Raw genomic sequence first — 25,024 nt, 5'->3', positions numbered from 1 at the left:
GGAAAACCGAACTAGCAGTCAAATTAAGATAGGATGAGGTTCCTAATTTAAGAGGTCAGCAGTAACTCTCAAATGCAAACATTTTAATGAACGAGAAGAGCTTGAGAGGCCATATCTCCTCTCCAGCCCCTTAGTCAAGGCTGAGAGCACAGGGCAAGTCGGGTATACACAGTAACTCTTGGGTAGATTCAGAAACCAAATGAAAAGGAACTATTAGAAATCATGAAAAGATGCTTTCTTCATGTGAGAATGTTTATAAAAATTAAATATTTCTATTATAAACAGCTTAAAAAAACTCCTAAAAAAAAAATCACTGAAAATTTGAAACATACATTTCAGAAGGTTCAACAGCACAACATTTGCCATCATGCATCTCGACATCAAAGTACCGTACTATTGGCTAAAGCCTCCTATATTGACTACCACTGCTTAATTCATATGCGCATTTATAACTTCCACACGTAGAAGAAAAAAAAGCTGTTGAATCCAAGAGAAGTACCAAAACTCAACCCCACATTTTCCTTTTGCATCAGTGGATTGAAGACATCTTTTCAGATGGTCATGTAAAAATCAAAGTGTAACTCAGTGTATAGACTGACTTATTTTTCCTTGACGTAGACACACAACTTTTCTTAATATGTATGCCGTAGTACATGGTTCCCTAGAAACAAGAAATTATTCGTCCCGAAGTGCTACATCATAGCAGAAAGTGATTATATTGCACAACCACAATATAATGAAAACAGAATTGCAAGACATCCACCGAAAAAAAATTATTAAAAGAAAAAAAAAACTACACAAGGTGTACCACTTGGTTTACAAAAGCAATTTCTTTTTTTACTTAATCCACCACCATTTTCTTTTCTAAGCAAAAAGAAAGCAACTGTTTCAGACCAGACCTCCAGATCCACTGTATTTTATCAGCACTGTGCAGTGACACTCAGCTTCAAAACCTTCCCTGTTCCTTCCTCCCCGTCATACAAAAGGAATAAATAATTTAATGAAATACTCATCAGGAGAGGGGAACAGCCTATTAGTCTGTGTCTGTATTCCTCTCACTTCCTTGAATCTCTTAGGACTCCAAGAAGAGGGGATGTATCTTTCTTTCTATCTTTAAAGCATGTATTTTACAGCTTAGCCCAGATCTATGGACTTAAAGAAGCTTCCGAGTATCTTCAAGTTCATGCTCAACTTTCTAAAATTAAAATTGAGTAAAGAACCAGTATAAACAGAATGTTACAACTTTTTGAAAAGAACCAGAAAAATCACACTGCATAAGAATCTAGGAGAATGGCACTAAAAAAAAGTATCACTCTTAGAAAATCCGTTACCAGAGTTTTTCAACCCACAAAATTAAACACTGAGCTCCTAAAAGATACCTCTGTGTGCACATATCCATAATGGAAAACCATGAAAAGGCAGCTTTGTCATTAAATAAAAAAGGGGTTTTTGTGGCTAGTTCATTTGCCTGTAAGCACATCTTCTACATTTCTTTAATTATTTACAAAGTAGCAAGCTAGTGTCTTTTGACCCATTCCACCAAAGACAGAGGAGCACTATCCTCAGTCTAACTGACCAGAGGCACACTCTAAATGGAAAAACTTGAAGAGCATCCTTATTTATTATTTCCATTAGAGCTGTACTGGAATCCCAGTAATCAAAAAATACAAATAGAGTAGCAACTTGTGTCCTTGTAGGTCACAGTTGTCCAGCTTTTAGAGTTTTTAATTAATGTTTTAAATAATGCAAGTGCTCCAGCAAAAGAAAAAGACATCAGTACTGCTCTTGAATATTCAAAACACCATCATTTGGAGGTTGGCCCTCCAAATGATGGCCTTTGCTTAAAACAATAGGTGTTGCTGTTCTGAAGTTTATAAATGCTTGATTCTATTTATTTGCGTTCTGCTTTTCCTATCTCTGGGATTCAGTTCCCACACGCTGTCAAGCATTCCCCTACAAAAAAAAGAAAAAAAAAATACTAGAAATTTACTTTTGTCTCACAATGAAAGCTACTTCTGTATCTGTACTCCTAACAAAATCAGCATATCCATCCGGTACTATTTCATTTTAAGTAATTGCTATGATTTATCATCTTAGAGCTGTCAAATCAATTGTTTTAGATTTATAGTAAAGCTCTCTCACCCTCTGCATGTCTCAGCAATTATTAGATAATGGTTTAAATCTTGCGGGCCACTGATCCATGTGGCCCTGCACTCACCTTCAAAGAAATCCACAAAATGCAAGTACAGCATTACGCAGCAAAAGGTGTATAAACAAGATCTAGATTTACAACAATCTAGGAAAGTAGTATTTCTCTGGAAAATTTTTGGAATCCACAGAACAAAAAGGTTGAAAAACACATGACTAGAAATTTCTGTACTCTGTTTTGATTACAGACAAAACTTCATTGAAAGCAAGTGCCTGAAGATTTAATCACAAACTGAACCTACCTGTTACAGTAAAAACCAAGAGACACTTGAGTTTTGTAGCGCCTCACCAAACTTTATTTCAAGCTTCTGGACTTCTCTGAATTATCACCTCAGAAATATTGGTACATACGTGTCTCATGAAAATAGTGTGCCATATCCCTGAACAGAAAAAATAATGTGATTAACTAGAAATAAGAAGTCCACAGACACTTTTGCTAATAAGTGTACATCATCACAAACACAGTATGCGTTTTCTCAGTGCAGCAAAACCTCTGGAAGGCATTATTTTATTCCTTTTCATCATTCATGAAGTACATCACCACTACACGGTGGGAAAAAACCCAACCTGAATCCAGTGAAAGGACAAAGAAGTAGCAAGATGAAAGTAAAATATGCCTTGAGGAACCGGGAGACAGAAGGAGAGTGAAGGAAAGAAAGACGAGACAAGTGATCATGGCTATTCTGTGCTCCAGACAAATGGACTCTTCTTTCATTTAATCTATTAAATTTAATTAACAAAATAATCTTTTTCAAGCCACAGAAATGGCTACAAAATATCATTAAATATCATCTCTGAAACATCATTAAATATCAACCACAAGTATCTACACCCTGAGAGCTCTAAATCATGTCTTCTACATGACAATCTTCATCTTAAAAAAAATGTCATGAATATTCACAAAAACACACCACTTGAAGGACGTACAATAGATTTAAGTCTTTAAAACTGTAAAGGTCTATGAATATAGCAATTCCCACTGATTTTACTTAATTATATATTTTTTAAAAGTCCTGCAAGGTGTCACTAATTCTGAAACATCTTTTTCCAGCTGAAACTGAGGGTCATCTTATTAATAAACATTGGGTCACAACTGAGTAACTTAAGAGTTGAGATTTTCCTTCATAAGAAGACATATAAACTCTTTTTAACATTGGAAAATATAGCAAAGCCTTTAAAAAATGACATCAATTAGCCTGCAAACAGAAGAATAAACTTCTGAGAACTAGGAACTATTGCAGTATTTGAGTTAATTAACACCTTTTTCTTAATAAATGTAGTATAAAATATAAAACTGTTTATTTTCTAAATGAACTTAGTGGTGCTAAACTTCCATTTTGGGGTACAACTACAATGCTCAATAAAGAACGGCAAGCAAATCCCTAAAGAGAACTGGAAACAGCATGGCCACATCCAACACAGAAGCTCTTGAGAAGCAAAAGTAGCTTTCATGAGCTCATCATGCTGTAACGTAGTATAGAAGTCTATAAGCTCACTCAAAACCATCTAACAGAACAATCCACTATGTCATGTAGTTATGTCCTTTGAAATCTCATGTGCAAGCTACAGAAATATGGGCTGTGTTAATCAAGAATTTTGAACCCAGCTGTGACAGGACCCACTTCAGGCAGAGGGCAAGCAGGCTACTATCTTATATCCTCTAAGACAGACAACCAGGAGATAACAGGAATTCAGCACAACCCCTCACCACCACTGCTCTACACAAAGCCACTGTACAGGCCCTGAGACAGGAGCACTGTAACAGGAAAGGGATTGTATTTGCGCTGGGGTAGGAGCAAAGAAAGGATAGATTAGACCATGCTGTGTTCTTGTACCAGCTGCCTCTAACCATGCTGAACCAGAATCTTCAAAAATCTTTTCAGTTCTGATGCTCTGGTAAGGAACTCAGTCACATTCACATGCTGTTAATATGAGTTAATTCTAAATATGAAGTTCTTTAATTCCCACTGCTCTTCCTATATCCACATGTATCTAAGCAACGCCTCCACAGATGTTTTTCCTCAATAATTATCACTCCACTGTGTGTGTTTTTAAAGTCCCACTCTCTCCTTCCTCTTTCCTCAGTTGGCCTGTATGTATTCATGGATAACCAATATTAGAAGTACTCTATCCAGTAATTTCAGCTCCTGGATAATGACCCTCCCCTTCCCACCCCTCTACCTAGTTAGAAAAATAAAGTAAAAAAAAAAAAAAAAAAAAAAAAAAAAAAAAAAAGCCTGTATTCCAGATTAAAAAAATAAAAAAAAAAGCCTATAGCAAATTAAAAGCTTTTTCAACAAAACACTAAAAAACATTTATAAACACATTTCAACTACACAGTACATTGTAACTGCTTTCTTCTGCTTCTGACTGTACTGATTAATGCGACTACACAAGTTAAAAACTTTGAGAATACTTGCACATCTTCAAATCATTAAATTTATTTCAAATCCTTTCAGGTTTCCTGCTTGAATAGAAGCCTTGCTGTAAAAGCAAGGTTCCCACATAGAATTGGGATGAAGATCTGCAAGGTGAGCAGGCACAGCAAAATATACCACTTGCTGGCCAAATACAGCCCTCAAGGCTAGGAAAATGAAGGCAGCAGGTACCAGGGAACCCACTGATGTATTTGGTGCAAAGAAGCACGGCTCCCTGCTAGGTGGCTGACCTTCGAAACAAACAGATTTCCTCACTGGCTGCCCAGGCACTCAGAAGATGCATTTCCCATTATTATAAAGTGCGTACATGCTAGTTGAGCAAGCCACATGACCAGTAAGTACATGCACACTAATTAATCAGTTGGGTGCCAGAAGCAAAAAGCTGCTTCTTAGCTGCTAGTCCAGTGAAACATCGCACACTTTCCCAACATGCACAGTTAAACTGCCAGCCCAAGAGTTGTCCAACTTTGCCTTATCTGGGAGAGCAATCACCACAGAGCATGGAGGCAGCAACAGGAGAATGAGTGAGAAGGGGAGACATGAGTGTGGCTATAATAAGAAAGATGAGGTGTGAGATGGCCAAGAATTACTACAAGGAAAGATGACAAATGCAGGAAACGCAATAGAAAGGAGAGGATGCAGACCAATAGAATCTGTAATGGCCTATCCACCTATTTGATTCAGAAGTTACTTAAACACGGCAAAAATATTTGGGTAAAACACTTTCCATGGATACTGTAAATATTCCAAAACATATATTATACATCCAGGAAATGTGGAGATACATTTATGAATTCAGTAAGATTTAGAAATGCATACTTAAGCCACAAAAAGAAACTTGGCAATTACACAGTAGCAAAGTAAATATGCATCTATAGAAGTATTATTAAATAATATGCACCTTCAAATGAGATCTAAGTGAATCTTCAAGATTGTGTTTGCTATTTGATTGGTTTTTTTTCATAATATCTTTTCACCATGCTACACACTCATTTCTACATGCAAATAATCTTTACAGTAAATTGTAGCTCTCCAGATAGAGAGTCAAACAGAAAGTAATATATAAAGGCCTTGTTTAGCCTTTTCCAGAAATTCAGGCAGCAAGACTTGGCACTCTTGCACTAGTACCCACAAGACAGAGCAAAACTCCCATGGACAATCTGCTTGCTGTCAGTTTGGGTGCAGCGTGAACGGCACCAGGTCTATATACTCTACCCACACTGGCAAGTGTGATGGGCAGCAATATCAGCCTATAGTGCACTCCCTCTCTGCCTGCCCACGGGTGCAAGTAAGAGCTTCTAGAGAAACTGTGCTCCAGCCTGTCTGTAGGAAGCAGGTAACAGTGCAAGGGTATAAAGGGACACTTCATGCCACTGTGCTAGTTAGACCACTCTTGGCCCAGGATTTAGAAATTCTAAACAAGAATCTTATGTCCAAAAATTCAGGATAATATTACCAAATGATCCTGCATATTCATCTTCTTAGAAAGATACCACTTCAGGTTATATGAAAAACAAACTGGATCTATACTTCAATAATCTTGTCAACAGAATAACAGCTCAAGAGGATCAACTAAAAGCACAGATACAGGAGGGGCTCACATTTATTACCTGTCACAAATTTTTAAAAGTGTATATTTTCAAAGTTGTTTTCTCTTTTATTTTGCTTGTTTTCTTACCTCCAGGCAAGAAAATTTCATGGGGTGACTTTTAAAAGAAAGAACCTAATTTTGATAGAGAACTTGACAGAACTTCTGCAGAAATAACTGTATCAAATTTACATGGCTACATATGAAATATATTCGAATTTGCTGTTTTTTCTCAGGAGAAGGCAATAATTACATAAAGACGGCTTACTTTTTCTTGTAAACTACTATTTTGCTACTAAACTTTTACAGTGGATTTCTTCCAAAATTTTAAGAAAACTATTTCTACTTAATTTATTAAATGGCATCAAAATATGCAACCTAAATTAGAAATGTGAGAACGGGTTTATTTCCTTTTAGGAAATCGGTAAATTAATGGTGGCAAAAACCTTAATGAGAGACACAAGATATCAATGAGAAATTTTCTCCAGTAACACGCCAACATGCTTTGGACACGAGTGCTTCAACCAGTACAACCACTCAGTGTTGAGAATCTCTCTCTGAGGAGAATGACACCTGTGATTATTATTGATATATAAACTCTTGTCCTAGACTGAGTTTACAATTTATTTCAAAAGATAACAAGTAGTCTTCCTGCAAGTAAGAGCAAACAGATTTTCACGGGGAAAACCCTTTCTGAAGATTAATTTAAATTATACCAGACTTGAATCTGCATGTTCAGGATTCTACATCCATAAATATGCAGCCCCAAAAGGCATACCAAATACGGCATCAAACTTTATGTCCCAATGAAAAAATAAATAAGGACATATATGTTTAAAAGATTGGTCCCAGAGATAGTATGTTTCCTTGGACTGGAACAAGGTGGAATGTCTTTTATATGTTATCACTGCTTATTAATGGTAGGGATATATTAATACAAATGAAGTTTGCTTATAGGAAGAGAGACAGAGTATTTAGCATCTATTCAACATTACCTCAAAGCCTCCTCTTCCCCACAAACAAGAGAAACTAGTTTTAAAATAAAATATTGAAGGTGAAAATTGTCCATCTCAATATTGTACTGCCGCTAATAAACCTTAGATTAATAAAATCCTTTTAAAAGCCCAGTAATTTGTTCATATCTCATTCTATTAATCTACATTTTGCATTTCTCTAAGTGCATATAATTAAAAATCAATACAATCCACTTCACTAATTTCCATTTCTCTCTGCGAAACTTCAGCTGCAAACACTGTTTACAGTGATGTTTTTATGTTAAGAAAAGGAAGGGGAAACCCTTGTTTTTGTGTCTCTTAGAAGTAACATAAATGTATATCCATAAAACTCTTAAATTTACTCAAGTCTTGTTTTTTCATCAAGCCTCTATCAGTATAAGTTTCAGCTAAATATTATTTTTTTAATGATCTCTTAAAGGTATATTTTTTAAAAATACATGAGAACAAAGAAAAAACAAGAGCCTACACAAAATTATGCTCTTGAATCCCTAGCATACACAGTTGACAGGGATGGAGGGTGGGTGAAGATGACCTCAAACCACTTGGGTTGGCTGCTGGCCAGGCTGGCCCTTGGCAGAACTTGCAGCATCCTGCACGCCCCTCAGACTGCCCTGAATCCCTGCATGCAATGCACACAACAAATCTTTTCCTTCCAGCCCTGACACACCCTTTTTCATTAGGACTTGCAAAAGATTCTCTGTGTTTCTCGCAGAGAGCTCACAGCCAACGAACAGGATGAATTCTTCCTCTTTGCATGCAACGGCTGTTATCGCTGTTGTTTGTCAAACAAAGATGAAGTGACTGATCAGATTCAAATAAAATGTAGATTTTTCAGACCACTTAGAAGCTAGAGGACTACATTTTTTTCCCACTAGCGTTATGAAAATGGCAGTGACAGACTTGCCTTTCGTTCTGTATCCAAAAGAGTAAGAAAATTCACACCTTGATAACGCTGTAGTGCTACACATCAAGTGGTAAATACAGTAATTCATTACAGTGTTTACTGTCATTACAGTAATTCATCTTATGAAGTATTAAGGTTTTTTATTGCTAACTCCCATGAAAACATTTTTACTCTAAAACAAGCTCAACTGGGATAAAATTCTAATTTTCACTTCTATAACTTAACTTTGCTTTTTGCATCCCACTCAAATTTAAATATTATTTATTTTTATATATTCCAGAACACTGATATATTTTGATAACAGAGAAACATCATATAGACTAGAGTCTTCAAGTTAAACAGAGAAATCTTCTGAACCTATCTGTGTAAGAAAAAAAGAGTACAGAAATCAATTCCCTTGATGAAAAACTTTCCACTGCATGGTTTTTCTTAAACCAGTCAGGTACTTTTGTGTAAAGGTTGTTCCTGATACTTGTTCATTTTCCTGCCAAGATATTTTAAGGTAGAAGCAGGGTCACACTCATGTGAAAAGCACTAAGTGTGTTTTTCTAAATCATTACTATTGTATAGTACGATAAACCAATCCGGCTAACTAAACTAGTCTTGCTCTATCTGAGGTAGAAGATGGGATGCAATAAGTTTAAAGTAACGAGTAGTGCAAGAGTGGTTTAAGAGTCAGCTGTTAATTTTCACACAAATACTCAACAAATAAGGCATCTGGAAATTATAACATGCTGGTCTTCCTAGTTTTTCCTGTTGCTGTCTTTTCTCTGTGCACTTCTTCGATCTTTCTATAAATGTGGTCACTACTGCTTAGCAACCAAGGGGACATGATGGAAGACAGGAAAATTCTCCATCCTAGAGCTCACCCTGCTTCAGCCCCATGGCTGTAAACTATCGTTTCATGGCAAATCAAGAAGAATGTTTTCTTTGTTACCTCAGAGATACCAAGCGGGAACTCAGATATGGCTTTGCAGGAGCTGGGACTTTCTTTCTTTGGGGTGAAGGGGAATTTAACAAGTTGGAGATTAGGAGAACCTGAGAAGATCTGCAGGTAAAACAGTGCTTTTAAATGCTAACGCCAATTTGAAAAGAAAAAAAAAAAAGTCAGATACCACAGTGATGAGGACCACAGAGAAAAGCAAAGGAATAAGCCCAATAAAATTGCGCTTTTATCAAGCACTTGAGCTGTCCTCAAGCGCGAGATGGGGGGAGGAAGGTGCCGGGGTGCCCTCAGGGACGCGCCGGCGGCGGCGAGAGCGAAGTCCAGCCAAAACCCCGCGAGCGAGAGGGAGGAAGGAGAATACTTACTTCTCCCATGCCACAGGTAGGTGCTGCCTCCGCGCCCAGGTGCCGCCTTCTCCTCCCGCCCGCTGCCTCTAGCTCTTCCTCGCCTCGGTGAAACGCCCGGCCCGGCCCGCCGCCTCCCTCCCTCGGCCCCCGCAGGCGCCGCCGCCCCAGACGCCTCACCCGGCCGCGCCAAGGGGAACCGGCCGCGCCCGCCGCCGCCGCTGCGCCCCCTGCCGGCGGCCGCGAGGGCGGGCCGGCCAGGGCGCGGCCGTGGCGCAGCCTGCCGCGGGGGGAGCGGGGCCGCCGGGCCGGGCCGGGCCGGGCCGGGCCGGGCGGGGGCGAAGCGCCGTGCAGGCGAAGGGCAGCGCCCGGGAGGGGAGGGGCGGGCGAGCAGCGGGAGCGAGCGGAGGGGTCCCCGCGGGGAGAGGGGCGCCCGGAGGCGCCTCACTGGGGCGCCTTTGCCGGGACGCGGCCGCGCGGCAGTTCCGCGGCGGGGCGATGCGCCGCCCCGTCCGCGCCTCCTCGGGCCCGAGCTGCCTTGCGCACTCCCGGGCGAGGAGCAGCCGGCACTGCCGCCCCCCGGGGCTGCGGGCGGCCGGGGGCGCGGTGGGGAGGGCAGAGAGGGCCGGCGGGGCAGGGGCTGCCAGGAGGGCGGCGCGGCGCGGCCGTGCTGGAGGGCGAGGGGCCGCCGCCAGGGGAGCGCGGGCGGCGCCCGCCGCGCGGAGGCAGCGGGGGGACCCGGCCGCAGATGCGGGGCGGCGGAGACGGGCTGGCAGCAGGAGCAGCTCCGCTGTGGGAGGCGGGCCGGCAGGGCCGCCCACCCCGCAGGACCGGGGCGGAGGGAGGCAGGGAGCCCCCGGGGGCCGGGGAAGAACAAAGGGCTCTTCCCGCCCGCGCAACCTGCCGCCGGGGCGCTCGGTCCCCCCTCACCTGCGCGCCGGTGCTGCTGCGGCGTGGGTCGTTTTGTATCCCACCTCCTACTCACTAAAACACTTCTTCAGAGCAGCTCTTTCTTGCTGTTCTTCATTCATGTTTAATGATAAATGGGTTTTTGAGCGGAAGTCATTACCAGGTGTCCTTGGGCTGTAATTCAAGGCAGTGAAATTACGCATATGCCTAATGAGCTTTTAAAAATATTACGTGCATTTTTTCAAGTAATGACTAATTTTAATACCTTTTGAAAGGTATTTTGGATTTTGCCAAGGAAACAATAAAAAATGAACTAGTCTTCAGCTCAGTGTGTAAAGAGATATTTTATATATTATTAAAGAAATTATCTCTGAGTTTTCATTTTATGCTTATACAGAAAAAGTCTTCCACACTTCTGAGTGTGGACATCAGATAATACAGTCTAGTAATAGTAGTTGCATACAGATTCTTGGGGAAAGCAGACATCTGAATAGCTTTAAGCATTGGGGCTGCACAACTCTATTTTTTAAAATATGTATCTAAAACAATTACAGAAAGATAGCTATAGCCACAGCTAAGTATTTTGATGGCGTATCCACCCACCTGGGCTCCTCTGCACTTCCAACATCACTGCTTCATCTTCCTGAAGGTTTCCTGCCATGGGTTGTCGGCACTGATTCCCAACTCTGATGTTCCTAGGGGGCCTCTTGGTGAAGCTGGAAGGTTGCATAAATTAGGCATGTCTGTGGTTTTTGTCTTTGGTCATAGCTTAACATAAGACCATCAAAAGTCACTGGAAATATCCTGAGTGCTACTTCAGAGCAGGGAAGGGCAACATGGGGGTGGCTTGATGGCAGAGTATGGAAATTCAGCACGTGCCAGTTGCAACAGAATAATGACCTACATAATAGCAACTGTTACCTTCCCCTTCTCTAAAGATAAAACTTCACTTTCTTTAGAAACAACAAAAATGCATACTATCAACAGAAATCATGAGAATAAGTTTGAAAATGTTTGTATGTGATCTGTCTTCTGTGCTTGGATTTGCTTGACGAAAATCCATTGCTCCTCCTGATGCAGCACGGGCATACCAGGGCAAGGAAGAAGAGGTGCCAAGAGAGCTTTCTCCTCTTCACTTCTATCACTTTAGCACAGATAACGTGTCACATGTTCCTGTAGCATACTTAGTTGTTTCCCCCAGTTGTGTCAGATTTGGCACGTGCCCCTGGCCACGTACAGACTGCATAAAGCACTTTTCCTATTTGTCCTGTCTGACTGCCAGAAACCAGCTTCTTGATTGTGCCTAGTTTTCTCTTCAATATAAATGAAAAAAAAAAATGCATTGTGTACAGTGCCAATTATTCCCTGCAGGTATAGTAACAGTATTTGATAGCTTCAGTCTGGCTACTTTATCTAATACAACATGTATTCTAAGAAGCAGCAGTTTAGTACAGCAGACTGTTACCTGCCTTTGGTAACCACGAATGAAAGCCTTTAGTTTGCTATGTGCATTTAAAAGTTGAATGTTCAACTGAAAGAGACCAAACACAAAGGAAGAGTTTTTCTTCTATTCTCTCTCTTTCATAAAGCAACCAAAACTAGGATTTTTCCCCTTTCATTATTTTTTTTTGTTAGATGCTTCCAATTTTTTTCATTCTCATTATCTTTGACATCTTAGTACTGATGTACATTTGCTTTCTGAACACCTTGGCTGTGTTGAAATCTGTTATATTTCTGTATCCAGTGTCACTGGGTTAGTCATGTTTGTCTCTGGCGGATAATGATGATTACGTAGTTGGCTAATAATGACAGTGCTTTCAAAAATCACTGTGCGTTATCCAACCAATAAATTTCCTCATGACACAGAATGTTAAATTAATATTAAATCAGTCATTTGTTACATTAAATGGAAATAGATCATTCAAAAGTGTTCCCTCAGAGATGTAGTGTCTTTCATCTGTTTATATAACATCTAGTACAGTGGGGTCTGGTTCATTACTAGGCTGCAATTACTTAGTACTAGAGTCGTACAGACAATGAGAGCAGACTACAGCTAATTTACTTGGTCCCTATTTTCATGCATACAAAGTTTTAGGCACACTCTATAATAATAATAAAGCCATTATTACTATTTAATACAAGTAATAAGTTCATAACTGTAATAGCTAATTAATGTGTGAAAAGTGGTAAGGGTTTGTCAGATGGTATGATCAACTTGTTTCTAAGGGAGACATTAGTGTGAATTGCAAAGGTTAATATTCTAGCACTACTCTGTGTTCAAAGTGGATATAGCTTTGCACTCAGTTTCTTACAGCTATGTTGCCACCTGACATAACACAGTGAGTTTACTATTTATAATTTCATTAATCCTATACATACTGCAATGTGTAGCAGACTTGGATGTACCATTAGAAAAGTAAAACATGGATACAAACATGTGCTCAATATAAACATACCGGAATAGGAAGAAGAATGGCTAGTACCTATCTTGACATAAATGAACCAAATGGAAATACTAACCGAATGGAAATTACTACAGTTACTGAGATGCAGCATCTTTTCTCCAAAAACTAACAAAAAATTTTTGATCCGTTTAATCCTTTAGTCCCTTATCTACTTTCCTACTTATAATAGATCATCCAAAGAACAGAACAGACTTACCCTTCACCCACGCTTCCTGCCAAATAACATTATTACCATATAATGTATTACTGTTCTAACTTTTCATTCATGGACATGATTAGCAAGGAGATGGTCGATAATTGGCTTCAGAAAGTCTAGCCTCTTGCATCATAATTCCAGCTTGGCATTCGGCCATATTAAAGTTACAATGCTTGTATTAATGGATGGTTTCCTCATAAGGATTGGATATATGTGAAATGATGATGATCCTATTTTTTTTCCCAGCAATCTTTGTTACTGTCAGTCATGAAATATTGCTGTCTTAGGAGCTGCTTCACTGGTGTCTCTGCAGTAAGCCAAGGTCAGTGTCTTCCTCAATGCCTGTGAACAATCAGAAACAATTAATTTTTGTCATCACTGTTTTTCACTGCTTTTTTTTTTTTTAGCATGTACATATACTAATCTTCCCTTCCTCTTCGTCAACAGTTGTCCTGCCTAGAAGAAGCATCTGAAAGGTCTTGCTAAGCTGCAGTGTCACAGGGCTCAGAGGCTGTACAGAACACACTGCTTCAAGCCAGTGCCTTGTACAGTGGTTGGTGGCAGGACAGATGGAATTAATTTACTGCTCCCTTAGCCAGCCTCTTCCAACAGCCCATCAACATTGGTCTGCTACTTCTTGCTAAAAACCTGCATGTTTCTTTTTTATTTTAGTGAAATTGTCATCCATGAGTACAACTGATTCTATAGAAGGCTGAATTCAAATTCTTGTTGGCTACAAGAAGTTTTAAAGGAAATGAGTATTTCTAAAACATAAATCCCAGTTTTTTATTTTCTATCTCATTATAAGTGACTGAGCCAGCAATGTAGTGAGATCAAGACAAGGATTTAGCACAAAATCTCATTGGATTGTTCAACTCTTGCCATATCTGATTATCAGTGTTACACTGCAAACAATTACTTTTGCCACTTCATTATAAATAACAAAATAGGTGAAGTGGATGGAAAAATACATTCTGTAAAAGTATAACAACTTGCACTCAGCCAGGTAAAGAATGGCTCTCATTCTGATTCTTAGTGCCAGAGGCACTATCATCAGTAATCTCAAATACCAATAGATCAGCCAGTACTTTTAGACAAGCTAAACAGACCGAGTTCTTTAGCTTCTCACCATTAAGCATATTTTCTACACTTAAAATTACATAATATTGAAATTAAATGTGGGCAGAGATTGGTTGACCTTTTGTTTTTTAATCAGGCCTTTCCCCAGCTACCCAACTATTCTAATTTTTTTCAAGTCATGTTTTGTCACTGGTTGACTAAAATTTCTCTCAATCATTTTTACTATACTTGTTCAATTTCTGTCTGTGATTGAAAAAGAAATCCAAGTGTTGTTGAAGCCAAAGACAGAACTTCCTTAAAGAGAAAGATTTTCATAGGAGCATATGATGAAGAAACAAAGTGCTTTTTTCAGAGAAAGTCTCTACTTCTTAAGTTACATGTTTTACTACTTTTTCAGCTACTATAGTTTGTTAAAAATCTACTATGTCGATTTGTAAAGAAAACTCTCTCTATTAAGTCCTGCAAACATCTTGAAAACTTTACCAAGTTTTTGTGCCCACAATCTCCATAAGAGGGCACCCTTATCTAACAGCTGAATTTCATACAAAAAGCCTTTCTAAAAGCTTTAGGAGGGAAAGAAAGCCCTATGGAGAGTTTAGTAGGAGAAAAACCCTATTAAAATATTTTAATTGTAGTTTTAGTGCTGATAAGGCAAGTCTAACTTGGGAGCTATAAGCATACATTAACTCTGTATTGATGTTTCCCTTAAACAATTCAGTTGGTTGAAATTTCCTCATAGTCTGAACGTAAAAATAATTTAATTTAGTTTCCAGAATTACACAGCTTTTTTAGCACCATCTAGTAAAATTGATTTATTTAACCAAGACAGAGTTGCTAGCGGGAGCAATGGAGTCTAGATAACACATCCTCAAATATGAAAAATATTCCTTTTTTCTTATCCTCTATCTTACCATGGTAAGGTCAAGTTTTCTAGTTTTGTTGATAGGGAACTAATATTGACAGGAGTATTAGCTGCTATGTCTAGTTCAATTACTATTGATATGTCTGCCAGCGATAACATTTACATGGTTATAAGACTGTAAACAGTGGATAAAATGATTTAATTTATAAATTGTCACCTTTAAATTGCCATAAAGATGTTTATCCACTTGGTAGAGTATCTGGAAGGAAGGAATGCAATTTAATAGTGTCAGCAATGTATTTAAAATTATATTTGTATCTGCTGCAAAAAATTGTTGCTCTACAAAGAAATTGTAACATTTTCACTCATCTGCTCCCTTACTGCTGACAATAAAACAATTTCCATTGATTCAAACTACTTCTTTTTGTTGATCTCCCTATATTTTAGATATCTCTTTTGTTACCAATTTAGGTATAGTGGATTGGACAAGTAGTAGTATAGTTGTTTTGACAGCATTTTTAGGATATTGGTTTTGACTGTATTTTAGCCAAGAGGAAGACAGTCGCTGTTTTTAAAATGTTAAAGCAGTCTGGCAAAGTTTCTTCTTTGGAAAGCTATGGTTTGGAGCAGGAACTTGAAATTTAGCCAGGGCAGCCTTTCTGAAAGGAACCTTGTCTCTGTGAAGATCCACTCAAATTAGATGAATGATAGCCTTTTAAAACCTGCACTTTGTATATAGCCACTGAAAACCTGTAGCTGTAACTGCTCAGCACTTTTTTCCACTCAGAAACTGAAAAAGAGCAAAGATATCTGCTGTCTGAGAATGGCAGTCTTAGCAGTTTGCCAAGCATCACATTAGAACTTTGTGTTGACGCAGAGAGAAAAACCCAGTTCCCCAGGGTGGCCTTCTGCTACTTTCTTCCTTCTTTCTGCAATACCTGGCATCATCCACTGCATCTACAATAATTTTCTCAGCTGTAATATAATTTAGTTGTAGAATCTATATTAAAATTTCTTATATGAAATGTGAGAAAAATGTCCAAGTTCTATTATCTTTTTTACACACTATGTTCTGATGTTACGAAAGACAGGGGTAGCGAAACAAAGACTATTAATCACACATTCAGTCAGTAGATGAGGAATCTCTAAACGTAGCGTCTTGGATCTAATTTGTGCTCAGAGAGAGCTACGTACAGCTGCTTTTGAAAAGTATTACTGAAGTTTTGCTTTATGCGGTTGAACTATACAGATTGACTTAATGATCACACGGGTTCCAGAAAACCTTTGTCCTCCATTTCTCACATACCTTTACAGTCTTTTTTGTCAGCCTATTGAACACAAATACATTCCATTATCATTCATCATCCCCATTACATTTTTACTTGGAATAACAAAAAGGACTGAGGAACACTGTCATAGAGAAAATTTACTTTGGCTGAAAACACGGGGCTACTGAATCTTTAACAAGATGTTTTTTGTTTAAATATTAACTCACCATTGAGTTCTGTTATAGACAACAAATAAAAGTTATCTAGTATAGAATTTGTTTTAACAACTCCTTTGCTAGACTCACTGCAATTTATTATTTTACTAATTCTGAAGAAATCACACATTTCCCAAAGGCAAAAAATGCGTGAAAAATGGCTACATTTGGAATGGAGAACTTAATGCAGCAATAAGACTGCAATATTTAAGATAGATATTTAATGCAGCTCTTACAATAAGATGAAGAAGATTCTAGAATATATCTTTCCTGAGTCACTGACTAGGTGTTTATACAGAGTACTATATGGGAAATGGCAATATAACACAAATGGAAGTCAGTAAATTTCAATTCATGCACTTGTCACAAAAAATAGTAGTGGCTATCACACTTATGCAGAAGGGAAATGATCACCAGAACTTCCCCAGCAGATCTTAAGCCATTCCCTGCTGGTTTTCCCTCTTAAAGAAGGATTTGCCTCTCCTTAGTCTTCATAAAAATATTTTTAATAATAGTTCTCAAATACTGACCTGTAAAGGTAATTCATGCAGCCAGTGGCACCCTTCCTGCAGCTGCCCCTCCTGGGATGATTCTGGGGGTGTAGTGAGTGGTCCAAGAGCCACATGAATTGTTCTGAGTTGACAGCAGTTAGCTCCCCCATCATTTCTGAAAGCATCCTGCCTGCCTTGGGACTGATGCATGCTCATGATCAGCAAAAACTGTGGAGGTCACAGAAAAGATGGCAGTTACACACAGGATGTTGCTGTGCATTTCTTCTGTGCATGCTCTGCCCAGGTAAGCAGGGCTCTGCAGGAAGCCCCAGACTTGCTGGGCATGCACAACACAGCAACCTCATCCACATGGACTGCACTGAGCTTCTGCCGGAGGCGCAGCCGCCTATGGGACAGGTTGCAGCGTGCAACCTGCCCATGATGCTGGCAGAAGCTTATGTACTCTTCCCAGAAAAGGTGGGCACTGTTAGTTTTGAGCAACAGATCTGTTTATATAAAGGTGTTTTTTTTTCCCCCATGGACCTTTTTGTCTGACAAACTACATTCTTCCCCTATTCAGGTTAGGTCTTAGCAGAGACAGTTTCAACAGTCCCTCTAAAAAAGCATTTCAGACCCTTCCAGAATAAAATTTACTTCAGCTGGTTGCAAACTTTGTCTTTTGCATTTTCTAGCTTTCTTTTGTAGTTAGCTTTCATTACATATAACCAGGGGCTAATTTTTTCTCCCCCAAAATCTCATGTCTTCAAGCTCACATATTGTTTATTGTCATGGTCTCCTCAGTATGGTAATGCAAACAGACAAAGTCTCTGGAATAATGAGACAGGCACAAGCTCAGCACCAAGACAACATGAATTGCTAACAGGAAAAAAGATTAGCTACAACTCCCTTCTGACTAGTGCTATTTATTCTACCCAGACAGGTTTTTCTTCCACTTTCCTCAGATCATGTCCTTCCTCCCAGGTTTATTCCTTCAGTCTGGAGTCCTTCTCCTCTGAGGAGATCTACCGCCTGTTTTGCACCTGTATATGCCACATGTGCAGAAACACACAAAGCAAACAACAGCTCTGATGCAGTATTTTGACTCACTACACTGATAAAAATCTTACCCCTCTCATCTATTTTTAGAGGATGAAAACCATTAGAGAAGGGACATGTTGCCAACACTTTGAGAGGAAGGGGAGAGAGGCTAGGTAGAAATGTCTCCAACATCCATGCCAAGGGCATAAGACCCTCTCTGTTGTGACAAGGGAAACTGTCACAACTTTGTACTGATTGATGAAAGTATTTTCCTATAAATATCACCGAAGGCAAGAAAAATTGTATTGTTTCTTTGTTACCAGACCAGTAAAAATACTGCCACAACCACAGTATATAAGGTCAGTATATAATATTATGTCACAGTATATAATATTATATACACATAGACATGCACGTAGAACTAAAAGTATTTTTTTCTGATTTTGCAAGACTATAGTTACACATGCCTTGGCTCTATGCTTACTACATTTCTATTTTTTCCCTTAAAACTTATCCTGATCTGTAGCCATTTTCTTGACTATCTCCCCAGATTCTGATCTAAGTTACATAGGTAGCTGTACTGAAAAGTACATTATTACTCCTGAATTATATGTAGTGTGTTTAATTTTTAAAAAGAGAATTCAACTATTCCTTTGAAATACCAAGGGGAGCCCCTCTGAATCTGAATCATTCTGAATCACTTTTGCTGAACAGCAGCAGTCCAAAGAAAAACATCATTGATTTAAAAAGAATAAAATGATAAAGTGACAGTTTTTCCTGTGCCTGAGATCACAGACATAATTCACAAGAGACAGAACTTTAAACATCATATGTAAATAGAATGGTAAATGTACTGAAAGTTGTTTTTGAAAGAATATAAAGGTAAAGCTGGATGACTTGACCTTGAATTGTAAATTAACTTTTAATTGTAATTTTTTGTGTCACTTTTTTAAAAATTTATTTTCAGAAGATGCAGGCACTCTCTGCTGAATTTTAGGAATAAAATCACTGATTCCCAAAGGAAAATCTTTTTCATTCAAGCTAATATCTTACTTAATTCCAATAGCTGCAACTTACTGCCAGGAAATCTGTCAAATGAAAGGAACTTCATGTCCCTGTTGTATTAAACTGAGTAACAGTTTCTTTAGATGTCTGTTTTACCTTTCTCACTTTTTTTTTTTTTTTTTAAGGAGAGTACTGTTAGCTACTTTTTTCTGCCTCAAACTTTGCTTGGCCTGATTTCTTTTTCACATTTTGCTCTCATTAGACCAAAAAGCACCTCATTTGTTTTAAATGGCCCACATCCAACAGAAGTGAAAATTGGAACCATTCAACTCACAGATCTCTTTTGTAGAGAAAACTGCGACTAATTCATATGTGTGTGTACTTTAATTCTGAGGCTATCGCCTTTTCTAGACTGTTTGGCAATTTTCCCTCCTTTGCCATACATATATGTGATATAGAAGCTGGGGCTGTCCTTTCAGCATCCAAAATGAATAAATTTTAGGGAGCTTGAAGTCTTTAGGAATACTTAAGCTATGAAAAAAGATGAATGATACAAGAGTAAAACCAGCTGTGATTGACAGTGAAGACTGGAGAATCAGTTGTAGCTGACATATTATCTTTTTTCCCTTCTGTGTATTTATTTCCAGCATTTTCCTTGTTAAATTTTTATGAAAAATTACTACAGTATCAACACCTGGTAGACACTCTGATGTATAATAGAGTATTTAGAAATAACAATAGTAGGATATAAACAGTAATAGTCTAACAGACTTACCACTACTACTATTCTACTCTAAACATGAAATGTATTATTTGTTATACTGGTTTTTGTTTTATTTTCGCTCAAGAATTCAAGAGAAGAACATTCAAAATACTCAAGTTATCCACTATGCCAACAGGTGTCAGCTGATAATCTACTTCAGTTGCTTTTATCTCCACAGTGCTTTTAGTAGTTATGGAAGGTGCTGGACTGAGAAAACTGATTTTCAGCACAGCAACCTTCTTCCATCACCAGTAGTGTGCCTGTGCCTCAGGGTGACCCCTGTGTAGGAAAGGTACCTAGTTCAGTCTCAGTACTCACTCATTCTAACCAGAGATCTGGAATATAAATGGTGATGGTGCTTTTTGTGTCCATTGGAAGCTGACCTACATTACACAAGTAATGGCACTAAATTTCTCAATGCACCAGCAGTGATTATGCCATCTCTCTTCAATGTTATCTTGAGTGCTTCAACATACGCATTACAACTGACATCAGTACAACAGGGCCATAAGGAGAATGTCAATAACCATAAAAAACTAAATATGACCTACTTACCCAGAGATGAGTAGCATTCTATTTGCAAGTGGCAAAAATGGATGACACTCCTTACCTACAGAAGCAAGACAGATAAAAGTAACAACAGCTTGATGCTAAGGATGCAAGAGTCTTGACCCTAAGATCATGGCAGCAGGAATCCTTCAAGTGCTAAAAGCTCTGGTTCAAGCTTCTGTGCTGCAAAAGTTATTTTCAAGGACTTTTTGCAGTAAATTTAAGTAGTGGTTTCTGCAGAATCTATGGAGGAGACAGGATGCAAATCTAGCTGCAGACTTACCAAATATAGGAAGAATGAAGGGAAAGCCCCCAGTCTCTGCAGAAAATAATACCAGTTTCTGCAAAAAAACAGTACAACTTAAATCACTCTCTATGGCTCAGATAAACAGAATATAATCATCAGATTTGTTACAATGGCCTCAGAAGATAGGATTAATGAGTTTCTAAGAGCCATAATATTTATTCTTTTCATCACATTTTGATGGCAAGATTTCCCTGTTTGTTTTTTTTTGTTTTGTTTTGTTTTTTTAGCATTCAGGTTGCATGACATCCACTGTCTGTTTAAGCAAAACAGACCGTCTGATGATAGACACTTTTTATACGGAGTTAAATTGACTGTATAGCTGTTTAAACAGTGAAAACACTCAAATGACTGTTTGAGCCATTAATAGTAGAGATACTGCATTCCGAATTGGAGTATAACTGGGAAAGGAATGGTTTCTTTCACATGATTTTCATGAAACATACATATTGAGACAGACTTACAGTGTGGGTAAATCTAGAAATACAGTTTGTGGAAAAATATTTTAAAAAATCACATTTTAAATCTCTTTTGGATAGCATTTTCCCCAGGGTTTTTGCTTCTGGGTTGTGAATTTTTTTTATAATGTCTATATAGGAAATTTAAGGAAAGAGATATATTTGAAAAAAAAAAAAAAACAGAAATATATTAAACAAGAAAACCCACTAGATTTTACCCTGCTTATGATGTGACATTCCTCTAAAGCACTAATGTGCAATGTGGTTTGACAATTTGATTATATTATTTGCAGAAAGTGGAATCAATTTTGTTCCAATTTACCTGAAGCAAAAGCAGTCTTTGCTAAAAAGTATTCATATTGGTTGATATTTCTTATGAAAAGATTAAAAGTAAAAAATATTGTTTAACTTGAGGAAAAAACAAAATATCCTTGATTGTCTTATGCTTTTTATTGAGCGAGTGAAGAAGAAAATATTCATGAAAAGATGTAAAACTGTTACTCTTCCCTCTATAATATTCAACATTTTTCATAAGAATAGCAAAAAAAATTACATTTGCTAAACAAATAATTTTTGGAGAAGAAGCTTAACTTTCTGAAAAAGATCATATTCACAGGACTTTTTTTGGATCACAGACAAGTCCCACATGATTGGATGATGGCTGGTAAGAACTCATGAGATATGTCTTTACTCATTATTTTCTTCATTTTACTATTTTATCACCTATAGTTTGAATTTTAATTTAATGAACTTTTTGTATATGATACATGAATCAAAAGATGCTTAGAGCATAAGGAGCACAGTAAGAAAAATTTCAGCACAAGCTTCTCAGTATTTATAATGTGAACTTCTTCATCCTGGAAATTCGAGATGGTATTTCTGCCCTTTCCTTTTTCTTCTTTGTTTTTTTAAAACAGTTTTTTTTTTTTTTAACTCCTAACTTCAAATGGCATTATCTGGTGATCAGGTTCAACTACCTTGTGGAGGAAGGCTGCTAAAGCAGCTTTAACTTCCTTTTCCCCACAATAATTCTTCCGTTATTCCGTTATGCAGCAAGGCTGCTTCTGTCACATCCCTTGACATCAGTGAATAACCTGACAAAGCAACCTTGAGAGAAAAGGAAGAAGGCAGGAAGACCAGTCTTCGCCTTTAAGATCAGGACTGTACTCACAGTCAGCAAAGAAAATAGTCTGTGTATTAAGTATAGTGTTACTATCAACAGCACATATTCAGGAAAACAACACAGAACAAATACTGTTTTTACTACCGTCATATTCCTCACAGGAATATAACTATGCAGAATTCATTTCCCTACTCTCTGATATAAATGATGACCCTCTATTAGTCACACAGTTTTGCAAGTGTTTTTTCATGTGTAAACTGCACAATGCTGTTTCTTTGGGAAAATTATAGTTTAAATAATTATGAAACAGCATTTTATAAGAGAGAGATTCTCTTGATTTGTTTCACTGCCATGGAATGGCTGGCTACATGGAAAATATATGCACAGTTTGTCAAATGCTTTCTTACTTCAAAAAAATGTAACTGTTAGTATTTCTGATTATTGCAAAAACAAATATTTTTACTTCAGCTTTAATAAGCAGGGATTATCTAGCGTTTAGAGTGAAGGTATAAGGGCAACAAATGGACATGTAGAAATGAACTTTCTTTAGCAGCTTTGTAAATGTTCAGTATTTGAATAACACCTTTTGTAGATGAAATCATTTTTAATCTGAATGAAAATCTCTAATATAGTACCTTCATAAAAACTAATATCCTTGTCTACAAAACATATATCCTCATTTCTTGTACAAAACATATATCCTCATTTCTTGTTTTGTTTTTTTTTTAAGACTTGAATTCACTAAAATACACTAAAATGATAAGTAATGGATACTAAGGAGCATATTGACAATTTCTAATTTAAAATTGTTTCTTACTGGTGACATGTTCAAATGGATGTGTTGTGAGATACATAAAGTATTTGGTATTCATCATGTACTTGGTCATGCACCATAACTTCAGATGTACAAAATGGCACCTAGGGAAGACTGAAGTATTAAGATCTGCAATGAATATGGAATAAATATATATCACTTACAGTGTTAGTCTCATAGTATTTTGAGAAAAGAATAAATTAATATTACGCCATGTGTTTCTCCCCTTACACTCTTTGTCACAATGAGGCATCACAGGCTTCAATATAGTCTCAGTAGGGTCCTGTACAACTCTGACCTTTAGAGGTCTCTTCACTTGGATCAGCTGGTTAGTCTCAATTCCATCATTTACAGTCTCAGATATTTTTGTGAAAAAGGAGGGAAGAAGAAGCCTTTCTTAGACTTTGGCATGGATTAGCACTTTTGAGATCCCACATAGTACATTGGAATATGGTGGTACATTGTCACAATAATAGTTGTGAGAATACAAATAGCACAGACAACACTCATTTTGTTCTTCTCCGATTCTATAAAGAGAATAAAAATGGCAATATTGGGAGAAAGAAGAAAGAATAGATAAGAATCAGGAACACAAAATTTGCAAGTAGATAGAATAAGACCTTGATTATAAAATCTGTTACTATTTGATGTTTTTAGGACTGATTTGCCATTCTGTATGTTTTTTTATTGTTGGCAAACCTTTCAGCCTTTGCAATCTGCTTTTCCATAAAGAGCCAAAATAGACCAATAAGAACAATGAAAAGCTACCTGACTGCTCTAAAATGTGGTATAGAGTACAACAGAAGTCCAGCAGCTTTTCAGAAGCAGACAAAACAGCTGCAATTTGGTATGTAAAACTAATGATGCACTGTTGACTCATGGCTACAAAACAGACAGATGGCAGCAGATGGCCATATATTTGTGAAATGAAGTAGGATTTCAATGCTCTGACCTTCTGAACCAGAATCCCAGTGGCTCACAGAAATTCAGTAGAAGTTTGACACGGTGTCTCACTATGGCTTCATGGCCTACTTACAGGTTAAAAAAGAAAAAAAAATTGTTCACTGGTACCATTCTAGAATAAAAATATAGATAACTGGAAAATAGATGGCAAGAATCAAGTATAAACCTGACAGAAACCAGAAATTCTGTTTATAATACCCCCTATATCAAAGAGCAAAGATACATTTGTTATTATGGTTTGTTTTTTTAAAAAAAGTGGTATATCAGTCTGCATATAGTCTTATGAAAAACAGTTACAGATGCAGATTAGCATATGGTTTCAGCTTGAATTCATACATTTAGAGGGTTGTTTTATTTTAAAACTTTGAGAGTGGTTACTCACACACACACAGATTTCCAGTAACTTCAGTGCATCACACATCTAAGGAAGAAATTACATTTATGCTGATCCCTTTCCAAACCTGCAGGACATGTGCAAGTGTGTGTAGGAACATTTCATGCAACTGTCAGTTTCTAGTAGAATTTTGGCAAGAACTTGCCACAGAAGCTACTGATAACTTCCGTATGAGCAGAAATAGTATTTTAGGGCAAAAAATTAACTTTTGTTCTGCCAGCAAAATGCACATTGTTTAAAAACTCTTTGAATATGCATGAGGTTTATAGTAGAAAGCAGCTAAATTGTAGAAATTGGATTGCTAACAAAAATAACAAAGTTTAATCCTCATCTACCAGTGAAATACATCACCACTCACTTGAAGACCCCTCACTTCAACACCTGCCTATGGGGCAAGTTCAAACTGCTACAACCACACAGTAAATATCTTTGCAGCAAGGATTTCCCAGCAGAAGCTGCAAGGTATGACAGGTTTCAGGAGGGTGCTGTAGCTCTAAATATCTTCATGTTGAAATGGAAATAGTAATCATTTGTCAAAAGACCACTGCCAGACTGGGGAAGTAGGGAGAGAATTGCTGGGTTCTCCTCTGTGCATTACTACTGTACTTAAATGCAATCACACAAAATGTAAGGACCATGCAGAAAGGTAGAAGAGAAGGATAAAATTCTGTTGCTCGCACAAA

At 37.9% G+C, this 25,024-nt stretch overlaps 1 protein-coding gene and 1 long non-coding RNA gene across 2 annotated transcripts in view; one reads left to right on the top strand and one right to left on the bottom strand.

Annotated features, from left to right (window-relative positions):
- Positions 1-9,544, bottom strand: part of LOC106499211 (sodium channel protein type 2 subunit alpha-like) — an 83,041-nt gene extending 73,497 nt beyond the window's left edge. Inside the window, exon 1 of the mRNA XM_067299107.1 lies at positions 9,466-9,544. The gene's annotated coding sequence lies outside the window, so the exon portion shown is untranslated. The remainder of the gene's footprint in view (positions 1-9,465) is intronic.
- LOC106499213 (uncharacterized) lies at positions 9,453-13,719 on the top strand. The gene is made up of 3 exons (XR_001295122.2): positions 9,453-9,481; positions 13,261-13,336; positions 13,462-13,719. It is a non-coding gene; the product is annotated as an uncharacterized lncRNA (long non-coding RNA).
- Positions 13,720-25,024: the final 11,305 nt, after the last annotated feature.

This window comes from Apteryx mantelli, chromosome 6 (genome assembly GCF_036417845.1).
Source record: "Apteryx mantelli isolate bAptMan1 chromosome 6, bAptMan1.hap1, whole genome shotgun sequence".
Classification (NCBI taxonomy): domain Eukaryota; kingdom Metazoa; phylum Chordata; class Aves; order Apterygiformes; family Apterygidae; genus Apteryx; species Apteryx mantelli.
This window is presented reverse-complemented; position numbering and strand designations above follow the sequence as displayed.